Below are 10549 nucleotides of genomic sequence, written 5' to 3'. Positions count from 1 at the left end.
GTCACGCTCAGGGCAGGGCCGATCAGGAGGTTGTGGCACTGCCCCCTGTCACACACAGAGCAGGGCCGATCAGGGGGTTGGGGAGCTCCCCCCTGTCATGTACAGAGTAGGGCCCATCTGGGAGTTGGGGCGCTGCCCCCTGACATGCTCAGGGCAGGGCCGATCAGGGGGTTGGGGTGCTTCCCCCATCACACACAGAGCAGGGCGGATCAGGGGGTTGGGGTGCTGCCCCCTGTCAGACACAGAGCAGGGCCTATCGGAAGTGGGGGTGCTGCCCTCTGTCAGGCACAGAGCAGGGCCTATCAGTGGGTTGGGGTGCTGCCCCCTGTCACCCACAGAGCAGGGCCGATCAGGGGGTTGCGGCACCGCCCCCTGTCACAGTGCTCCAGGGGCTGGGAGGCCTCGCGGCTCCGCTGATCCCGGGGCGGTGAGGCCTCGCTGCTCCGCAGCTTCGGGGCTGTTTGGCTTCGCTCCACCACTTGGAACCTGCATATGCAAATTAACCGCCCTCTTTGTTGGCGGTTAATTTGCATATCGCCCTGATTAGCCAATGGGAAGGGTAGTGGAGGAATGGTTAATTACCCTTTTTGCCTTTTACTAGATAGGATGGACTAAAATGTATTCATAGCCATATTAGTATGACAGCTACAAATTCAGACTGAAAGTATGTGATATTAGTGTATAAAAAAAGGAGTGGTACTGTTATCGAGGAAGTAATATTCTGAAATGTTGAACACATTTCAGTAAAGTTTCTAACAAGAAAAGTAAAATCTTTCTTTGATTTTCATTGTCTTTACTTTTCTGTAAAATTTATTGTATATTAATGCTGCGACGCAGTACCTCACCTGGCTGAGGTAGTGTTTGCAGAATTCCCTATTGTAGTTATGCTTGCCCTCCCTCCTTTCTGTGCCACACTCTTTGGAAGGAATCACTCTGTGTGACCACACTGAGGGAGTGGGAGTTATGCTTTACCTCCTTGAAGACGCAGTTTCTACCTTGATTATTTGGAATTCTTCTGCATGGAAGATTTGTCTCTTCTTCCCCATTATTTATTCAATCATCCTATCTAATAAAAGAGAAACATGGTAATTAGCGTACGACCGCTACCCTTCCCATTGGCTAATCAGGGCGATATGCAAATTAACTGCCAGCCAAGATGGCGGCGGGCAGCCAGGCAGCTTAAACTGAACATGAGGCTTGCTTGCTTCAGTGACGGAGGACTGCAACGTTCCCCGCCTGCCTTGCTGGCCTCTGTGCCTGCAGTTTGAAACAATGTAACAAATATAGAAGCTAAACAAAACCCCAGAAACCTGCTTTCAGCGAGCCGGGATCTCAGAGCTGAAGTTATACACTGTTTCAATTATAGAACCCAAACAAACCAGATACCTGCTTTCAGCAGCAGAGGCCTCAGAGCTGGAGCCAGAGCTAAAGCTGGCCCAGAATAAAAAAAAAAAAAGAAAAAGCTGGGAGCTTCAGCCCCAGCCTGAAAACAGCCCTCAGCCCCTCACCCAGACTGGCCAGGCACCCCAGTGGGGACCCCCAACCTGAAGGGTGTGTGTGACCAGCTGCAAACAGCCCTCAGCCCCTCACCCAGGCTGGCCAGGCACCCAAGCGGGACCCCCACCCTGATCCAGGACACCCTTCAGGGCAAACCAGCCGGCCCCCACCCATGCACCAGGCCTCTATCCTATATAGTAAAAGGGTAATATGCCTCCCAGCACCGGGATCAGCATGACAGGGGGCAGAGCCCAAACACCCTGATCGCCCTACGGCTCTGTGTGTGACAGGGGGTGGGGCCACAACCTCCCTATCCGCCCTGCTCTGTTCCTGACAGGGGAAGGCGCCCCAACCCCCTGATTGGCCCTGCTCTGTGCCTGATAGGGGGGAGCTCCCCAACCCCCTGATCGCCATGCGGCTCTGTGTGTGATAGGGTGTGGCGCCTCAACCCCCCCACCCCACAGGCCCTCCTCTGTGTGTGACGGGGTAGAGCCATAACCTCCCCATCGGCCCTGCCCTGAGTGTGAGAGTGGTGGTGCCCCAACCCCTTGATCCGCCCTGCTCTGTGTGTGACAGGGGGCGGTGCCCCAACACCCCTATCGGCCCTACTCTGTGAGTGACAGCGGGGAGCTCCCCAACCCCCTGATGGGCCCTGTTCTGTGCATGACAGGAGGGAGCTCCCCAACCCCCTGATCGGCCCTGCTCTGTGTGTGACAGAGGGTGGTGCCGCAACCTCCCCATCAACCCTGCCTTGAGTGTGACAGGGGGTGGTGCACCTACCCCCCAATCGGCCCTACCCTGAGCGTGACTGAGGGTGGCATCGCAACCTCCCAATCCTCTCTGCTCTGTGCATGACAGGGTGTGGCGCCCCAACTCCCCAATCGGCCCTGCTCTGAGCCCGACCAGGGGCTGCACCTAGGGATTGGGCCTGCCCTCTGCCACCCGGGAGCAGGCCTAAGCCAGCAGGTCGTTATCTCCTGAGGGGTCCCAGACTGCGAGAGGGCACAGGCCATGCTGAGGGACCCCCCCTCCCCCCCGAGTGCACATTCATTCTCTCTCTCTCTGTCTCTCTTTCTCTCTCTCTCTCTCTTTCACACACACACACACACACACATACACATTTTCTTATCTTTATGGAAAGAATGATATCGTTTGAAGTTTGTGTTTAAAAAGCTGCCAATTGTATCAACTTCTACAGTCTGTCAACTTAAAAAAACACAACTATATCAGCTTTTCTACAATTGTACCAACAACTATAGATTAAGAAAGTATCTCATCCATTCCTATTATTTACCTCATTCAATACACCTTTTAAACTCAAATTATCCAATAATGTTCTAAAAATAAAGCAGCACTGTAATAAATATCTTAAAAAGGAAACTGACTTCCATATCTTTGGAATTTCATCTAGTAACTTGCTGAAACTCTGGTAGCTCGGGTAACTACTCCATTTACCTGATGAGATAAGGACTGCTGGCTTAGTCAAGGAAGAAAAAAAAGACCTAGCTGGTTTGGCTCAGTGGCTAGAGAGTGTCAGTCTGTGGACTGAAGGGTCCCGGGTTTGATTCTGGTCAAGGGCATTTACCTGGGTTGCAGGCTCAAGCGCTGGCCCTGGTCGGGGTGCATGTGGGAGGCAACCAATGTGTCTCTCTCACACTGATGTTTCTCTCTGTCTCTTCCCCTCCTTTCCACAATCTAAAATCATCAATTGAAAAATATACTAAAGTGAGGATTAATAAAAGAAAGAAAGAAAGAAAGAAAGAAAGAAAGAAAGAAAGAAAGAAAGAAAGAAAGAAAGAAGTGTTAAAAGTATGTATTCAAACCGAGGGCACCTAGAGGATTAAGACATATTTCCCAGGGTTTGTGGCTAAGTAACTTAAAATCATCTCAGGTGACATGGGATCGCTGTCATCTCAGTCCATTTTGAAATAATTGTACTATATCCTTTTGAGATTTAGGGCCTGAGTTGAAATTTTATTAAATCCAGAGGTGATAAACCACTTTCAACTTAAATTTGAAACAAATTTAATCTCAGGGTTTCATATTAGTCCCAAAGGCAGCAAAAAACATGTCTTACTTGCTTTTCTTTATAAACTGCTAAACATAGTGCCAAACACCTGCTGGCACTCTATTTATAATTAAGTGAATTGTAGACATAGGTTTACTTTTTAAATATGGTTATAGAATCACAGGTTTGAAAAGAATGTAGTAAAAAAATAAAATAAAACAAACGAGCAAAACCAACTAAAGAAAGAACTAATTTATTTTCTTGGGTTTACTTGAAGGCAAAACATTTTTTAAATTGTCCAAAAGGTGGAAATTTCAGAATTTTCCTTAGTAACCACTGGGATGGGGCGAATTGAGAACTATACAGGCTAAGTCAGTGGAGTGCAGATTGCTTTAAAAAGCACTAATCTTGTTTATAGCCTTAGATTTGTCTTTTTCCTTGCATTACCACATGAATAAAGTCACATAGGTAAGTGGTTTAATTCCCAGAAGGCAAACCTGTAATACTTTTTTTGTACTGATTCAAAATCAACAGAGTTCTGGTGTAGACAGGGGGAATTTCCCCGATAGGTCATACTCTTTCTTTCTAAGGTAGAGGCTACATTGCATGGCAGGTGAGGGTATGGACTTGGTGTAAAGCTGACCTGCATTCTATTCCCTGTATAGCACTGACTAACCGTGAGATTCCAGAAGAGTTCTTTATCATTCTTACTTCTCACTTTTTTTATTAGCCAAATAGACTAATGGTTGTACCTACTTTTGTGGTTACTGAGAGAATTAAATGAGTAGTGGATCGCCTTTTGCCGGCTGTACTACTCCTCTCTGCCCTCGTTTTGCCCCTAAGAAATCTTGCTCTGACAATGATGTACCTGGGCTTCCAACCCAGACAGCACGTGGGGTACTAGCCAACAACTTTCCTCATAAATTTTGCGGCACATGTCAGATTGGTATACCATAATAATGATAGCAATAATACTAACCTGTACTTAAATTTACCATGGGTCACACATCTTACACTCATTAACTCATTAAATTCCGTATGAAGGTCAATGATGCTAAAAGTTATTTTCTCAAAAAAATATTATTTGACTCTAAGTGACATAGTGCACAGATGTACCAGTCAGGACAGCTTCAGGCACAAGTGCATGAGACCTATGCATAGTAAGTAAAAGACCCCAATGTGTATTTGCTTAAGTAAGAGAGGAAAGGTTTTTTTCTTACATCACATGAGGTAAGGAATGGTTTAAGTGTTAGGTGGTGTTGGTGCTCTAGACCTGTGCCCCTATTAGCTTGTCCAAGCATGATGTTATCAAACAACTGAATTCGGAGTTGGGAAGCAGGAGACAGCACAGGGAGGGAGTTTCTGCTCCTTCCTCTCCCCTATCTTTCCCCAAAGCCACAGACACACCCTCTACATCTCAGTGGCCAAGACTGCCACATGGCTCCATCCCCTGCTGGGGGAGAGACCATTTCCCTGAGATTGAGGGACTCTGCCTGGTACCTGCACAGATTTTATCCTGCTGCCCTGTGAACATTACAGGTGCAAGCTGTTCTCTTGAATTCAGCCCTGATATAAGCTATTTGCTTAACAAATGGAAATTGGATTTTTTGAGCAGGGTCTTTGTGTAATTTCTTCAATGTACAGCTAGTGCAAGCCCAGAGCTGCTCTGGGTGCAGGGATTAAGAATGGACCCCAACACACTCCCTGCTTTATAGATTGATTTATGTTATTTTATTTATCTTTATTAAGTGGTAGCTCTCTTTAAGCCCAGAATTTCCTAGCTCAGAACTATAAGACTACATAAGTTAGGAAAGGGACTCCAGACAGGTAAGGTGGGAAGAAGAGACTGCTGGTGCAAATGAGAGCTGTTCTAAATAGTAAAATTATTTATTTTTTATTCATGTCTGTGTTCAGGAGTATTTGTGTTATATAGTGAGGAGGTGACGAAGGCTTATCTAAGTGTTTATTTTTATTCTAACTGCTTTGTTAGCCAATAATAAAAGTTTCCTTATAAGGCCATCTCTGAAATAAAACTTGTGAAAATGTGCGAACATTTATCTCCTGTGGAATGTAACTTGCAATTCCAAAACATTGCATACTAATTGGTTGTTATGGGTAACAGTTTTCAAAACGGTGTTTATAAATTTCAAAGTTATATGAAGTTTTCACTTTCTTCCTTTTTTTCTTTTGCACAAGAACCTCAAAAATTTTATGTCTATCTTTTATCTATGTGGTCAAAAGAACAATTAATAAATCAATGACAAAGAAAACAATATATAAAAAAGACTTTTGTTTTAATAATGTAAAACAAGCGGAAAGTTAATTTACTACCAAATATAGGCAAGCCTAAGGCCATATGAACATACTCTATCCCTAAGGACTGATGGCACTCAGAATAAAGGAAAGGTCAGGATAAGGAAGGTTTAGCCTGGGAAAAATATAGTGAGGAGATTCTTGGGCTTCAATGAGCAAACATGAAATTTAACTAGGAAAGAACATTAATTACAGTGTTCTAGGAATGTAGGATATAATCAGTACATATTTTCTCATTGAGACCTAGAACGAAGTTTGAATAGACTGTGACTGGTTGAATGGTCTTCTCACCTGCTTAACCTTCAAAACTCAGTGCAGTCCTTATGGGTTCCATATTTGACTTCATGCCCACTCTTTGGCTTCCTCTATATTCTTCTCTCTTGTAATTTACCATATTAAATGTACATCACAGTTGCCTGCTGTATGTCCATGTATTTCACTATTTTTTTTAATCCTCACCCAAGGAGTGAGGATATTTTTTCCATTGATTTTTAGAGAGAGAATGGCAGGATGGGAGGAAAGGGAGAGGAAGAAAGAAACATCAATGTGAGAGAGACACATTGCTTGGTTGCCTTCCACATGTACCCCATCCCAGGGGTGGGGATCAAACATGCAACCCAGGTACATGTCCTTGACTGGGAGTTGAACTGGTGATCCTCCCTCCAGTGTGCAGGCTGGCAGTCTAACCACTGAGCCACGCCCAGCCAGGGCTCCACTATTTTTAAAGCTATAGTCCATGTTTCTTTCATCTCTGCTAATTTCAGTTCACTGACTTGAAGGGCTTTGAATACCATAGAGATAATTTGAACTTAATTTGAGAGTCAAAAGGAGTTATTATAAATTCTCGAGCTAAAAAGCAATATGATTACAAGAGTATTTCTGGAATATTAGGTTTTTTTTAACCCTCATCCAAGGATATGTTTTCATTGATTTTAGAGAGAGGAGGAGAGAGAGAGAAAGAGAGAGAGAGAGAAACATTGATACGAGAGAGCAACACTGATTAGTTACCTATCTGAACCCGAAACCTGGGTATGTGCCCTGTTTGGGAATTGAAGCTGAGAACTTTCGGTGTAAAGGAGAATGCTCCAACCAAGCTGCACTGGCCAGGGCAGAAATATTAGATTTTGAGCAATGGGAAGTCTAGATTAGGAAGGAAAGATAGAAGAAATAGGAAGATGAAGAAGCTAACACAATAATACACAAATAATAATGCTTTATATGTACACTAGAGGCCCGGTGCACAAAATTCATGAATGGGTGGTGGTGGTAGGGGGGGTCCTCTAGCCCAGCCTGCACCCTCTTGCAAACCGGGACCCCTTAGGGCAGCGGTTCTCAACCTTGGCTGCACATTAGAATCATCTGGGAATCTTTTTTAAATCCTGATTTCTGGGTCTCATCCTCCGGAAATTCTGTTTCTTTGTTATGGGGTGAGGCCACAACATTAGTAACAAAGAATTTCCAGAGGATGAGGCCCAGAAATCAGGATTTTAAAAAGATTCCCAGGTGATTCTAATGTGCAGCCAAGGTTGAGAACCACTGCCTTAGGGGATGTCCAACAGCCGGTTTAGACCTGATCCCACAAGGATCCTTGCGGGATCAGGTCTGGCAGCTGAGGTTCCCGGGTCCCTGATATTTTCTTTTTGGAAGTTACTGAATGTCACATGAGCCTACAATATTGTATCTAGATACAGATTTTTAGGCAGGAAAGTTCCTGTTATTCAAAGAAAAAGTTCAAGTGAATTTAAAGCATTGTATAAAAAGGTCTGCAATGTTATATTCAAATACTCTCAAATTAAAAAATTCAACTGTATTTTGAATTCTTATTTCATACATTGCCTTCATATGCACCCTATTTAGAAAAAACTAAAATCATAAAGTATATTTTCTCAGTGTGCAGTCATGTTAAAAACAAGTGGAAAGATAAAGGTTCTTTTGCCAGTAAAACTATTTTTAATCAAGGAAACATGATTTTAGTTTTAGAGGAGATCTGACTCATATGCCTTATTCCATGAATACAATCAAAATACCTTTTAGTAAAAAGCTGTCATTCAGATTACAGTGTAGTTTCATAGCCCATCAAAGTTGAGAAGATGGTAATAGAGAAATACAAAACAACTAAATGCAATTTTAGAGATGGATTTTAACAGAATGTGTTTGTTTTTAACTCTTAAAATTTGGAGAAAACTGTTACAGTTAAGCCCCTCTTGTACTGGGGAAATGGAACCAACTGTGGTCGAGGGGAGTATAGGCAACGGGGCAAGTTAATATTAGTAGTCGGGGCAGCGGGGCAAGTTGATATCAGTAGCTAGAGAAACGGGGCAAATTGATATTAGTAGCTAGAGCAACTGGGCAAGTTGATTAATAATACCTTGGTAACGGGGCAGTATTGATTAATGTAGCCCTGGTAACTTTGTGTCTGTATCCCAGGTAACTTTGTGTGTTTAGCCAACTGTTGTATGGTTTTGGGGAATAAAAGGCTGGCCTGGAACCAGGGTCGACGCTGTCATAGGAGAACATGCCTACGGCAGTCGCTGGCCAGCTTTCAATAAATCCTCACTTGCTGCTTAAGACCTAATTGGAGTTGGTGGTCTTACTCTCGAGAACATTGGTCCATAACAAAAACCTCACAAAAAGAATTTTATAGGCTGCCCGCCGTTGACTAGATGTTTGTCCCCCTGGAATTCATATGTGGCATCTTAATTCCCAGTGCAGTTGTATTTGGAGGGTGGGACCTTTGAGAGGTGATCAAGTCATGAGAAAGGAGCCCTCCTGAATGGGATTATCGCTCTTTTGAAAGAGAGATCAATCACCCCTCCACCATGTGAGGTTATAGCCAGAAGTCAGCAGACTGTGAACCAGGCAGTCTGTAAACCACACACTGAATCTGCTGGTGCCTTGATCTGTTACAGAATTTACCAGGCAACGGAAAAATACACAGGGAGTACTCAGAGGTCCAGGATAAACCCATTTATTTTCAGATGTACTAGTACAGTGACTCAGGGGGTCAGCTCTCCCAATCCTGAGTGAGTGAATATGGAGGAAGCTTTCCCTTTATACCCTTCGGTTTCTTTGTTTTCTATCTGTTTCCTAACTACCAGGCTTTTGACTCAGCCCCTCCTGAGTCAGTCAGAATGGGGAAGTGAGATTGTATCTAACTGCCTGGTCTGGGTGGTGTCAGTGGCCTCCCCTATAGCTAAGCTGTTACACTCCTTGTTTATGGCCCCTTTGTAAATTGGGCTAATTAGGAAAACAGGTCTTGCTAGACCAGAAAGGGGCAGTGACTTAATTATAACCTGTCAAGAATGTACATTATGCCCTGACCGGTTTGGCTCAGTGGATAGAGCATCAGTCTGTGGACTGAATGGCCCCAGGTTTGATTTCGGCCAAGGGCATGTACCTTGGTTGCGGGTATATCCCCGGTAGGGGGTGTGCAGGAGGCAGCTGATCGATATTTCTCTCTCATCGATGTTTCTAACTCTCTATCCCGCTCCCTTCCTCTCTGTAAAAAATCAATAATATATATATATATATATATATATATATATATATATATATATATATATATAAAAGAATGTACATTAGGTTACTGGCGCAGATTCAGATTGCTAGTCCCCCCAAAATGTCTTATATTCCCCATCAGATCTAGAATTATGAAGAAGAAATATTTGTTGTTTATGTCACCCAGTCTATAGTAGTTTGTTTAAGGAACTCAAACAGACTAAAACACTACCTAAAAGTAAAATTTCTTTTCCGTGTTTGAAAAATAGCTCTTTTTCCAAATACCCACATAATTTGTACCTTTTAACTACATGCCCAGATGAGGTCACAGGGAAAAAAAAGTATTGGCTTACCAATCGTATCCAAGGTCAACAGAATCTTGTCAGATGTAATTAATGACTAAAGATAAACCGTGGGAAGGTGTTTTTATCTTTACCTGGACTACCTATTCTTCTTCATCTCCGTTGCAACTTAAGTATAGCCTGATGGAACATTCTGAATGTCTGTAAATCTGTATATTTATTGACATTATGTTTTCCTGAGCAGATCAATGGGCCATGTATATGATGTTGCCTTTCTGTTTCTTATAAATAATCTTTGGTTTTACTTCTGTCTTCCAAGATAGCATATTTCAGGGCTATATAGGAAAATTTCAGATGTGAAAGTTAGAGATCATAATATGTCTTATGCCTTACTTTTGCTCCCCCCCCCTACCCCTTAAAAGCAGTAAGAGACAATTTAAAGCTACTGTGGTTAAATCTATTCATCTTTTATTTTGTAGTTTTCTCCATTATATTTTTATTTTTTAAATATATTTTTATTGATTTTAGAGAGGAAGAGAGGGGTAGAAATATTAATGATGAGAGAGAATCATTGATCAGCTGTCTCCTGCATGTCCCACACTCAGGATTGAGCCTGCAACCCGGACTATGTGCCCTGACCGGGAATTGAAGGTGACCTCCTGGTTCATAAGTCCATGCTTAATCACAGAGCTCTGCCGGGTAGGCCCCCATTATATTTTTAGATTCAGAAAATGCTCCTCACTCCAGAATTTTGGTAAGGGCTCAAATTTGTTTTCTTCTGCTACTTAACTTGTCAGTCTTTCCAAATATAATATAGGAGCATGGAATGAAGTGAGAAAATAAATTGACCTTTTTGTTCTGAATTACTAAGCAATTGTATCAGTACCATTTATTAGAATAATAGTTCTCTCCTTTATTGATTTGTCAGAAT

Source organism: Myotis myotis, unplaced genomic scaffold (genome assembly GCF_014108235.1).
Source record: "Myotis myotis isolate mMyoMyo1 unplaced genomic scaffold, mMyoMyo1.p scaffold_m19_p_3, whole genome shotgun sequence".
Classification (NCBI taxonomy): Eukaryota; Metazoa; Chordata; class Mammalia; order Chiroptera; family Vespertilionidae; genus Myotis; species Myotis myotis.
Note: the sequence above shows the minus strand (reverse complement) of the source record.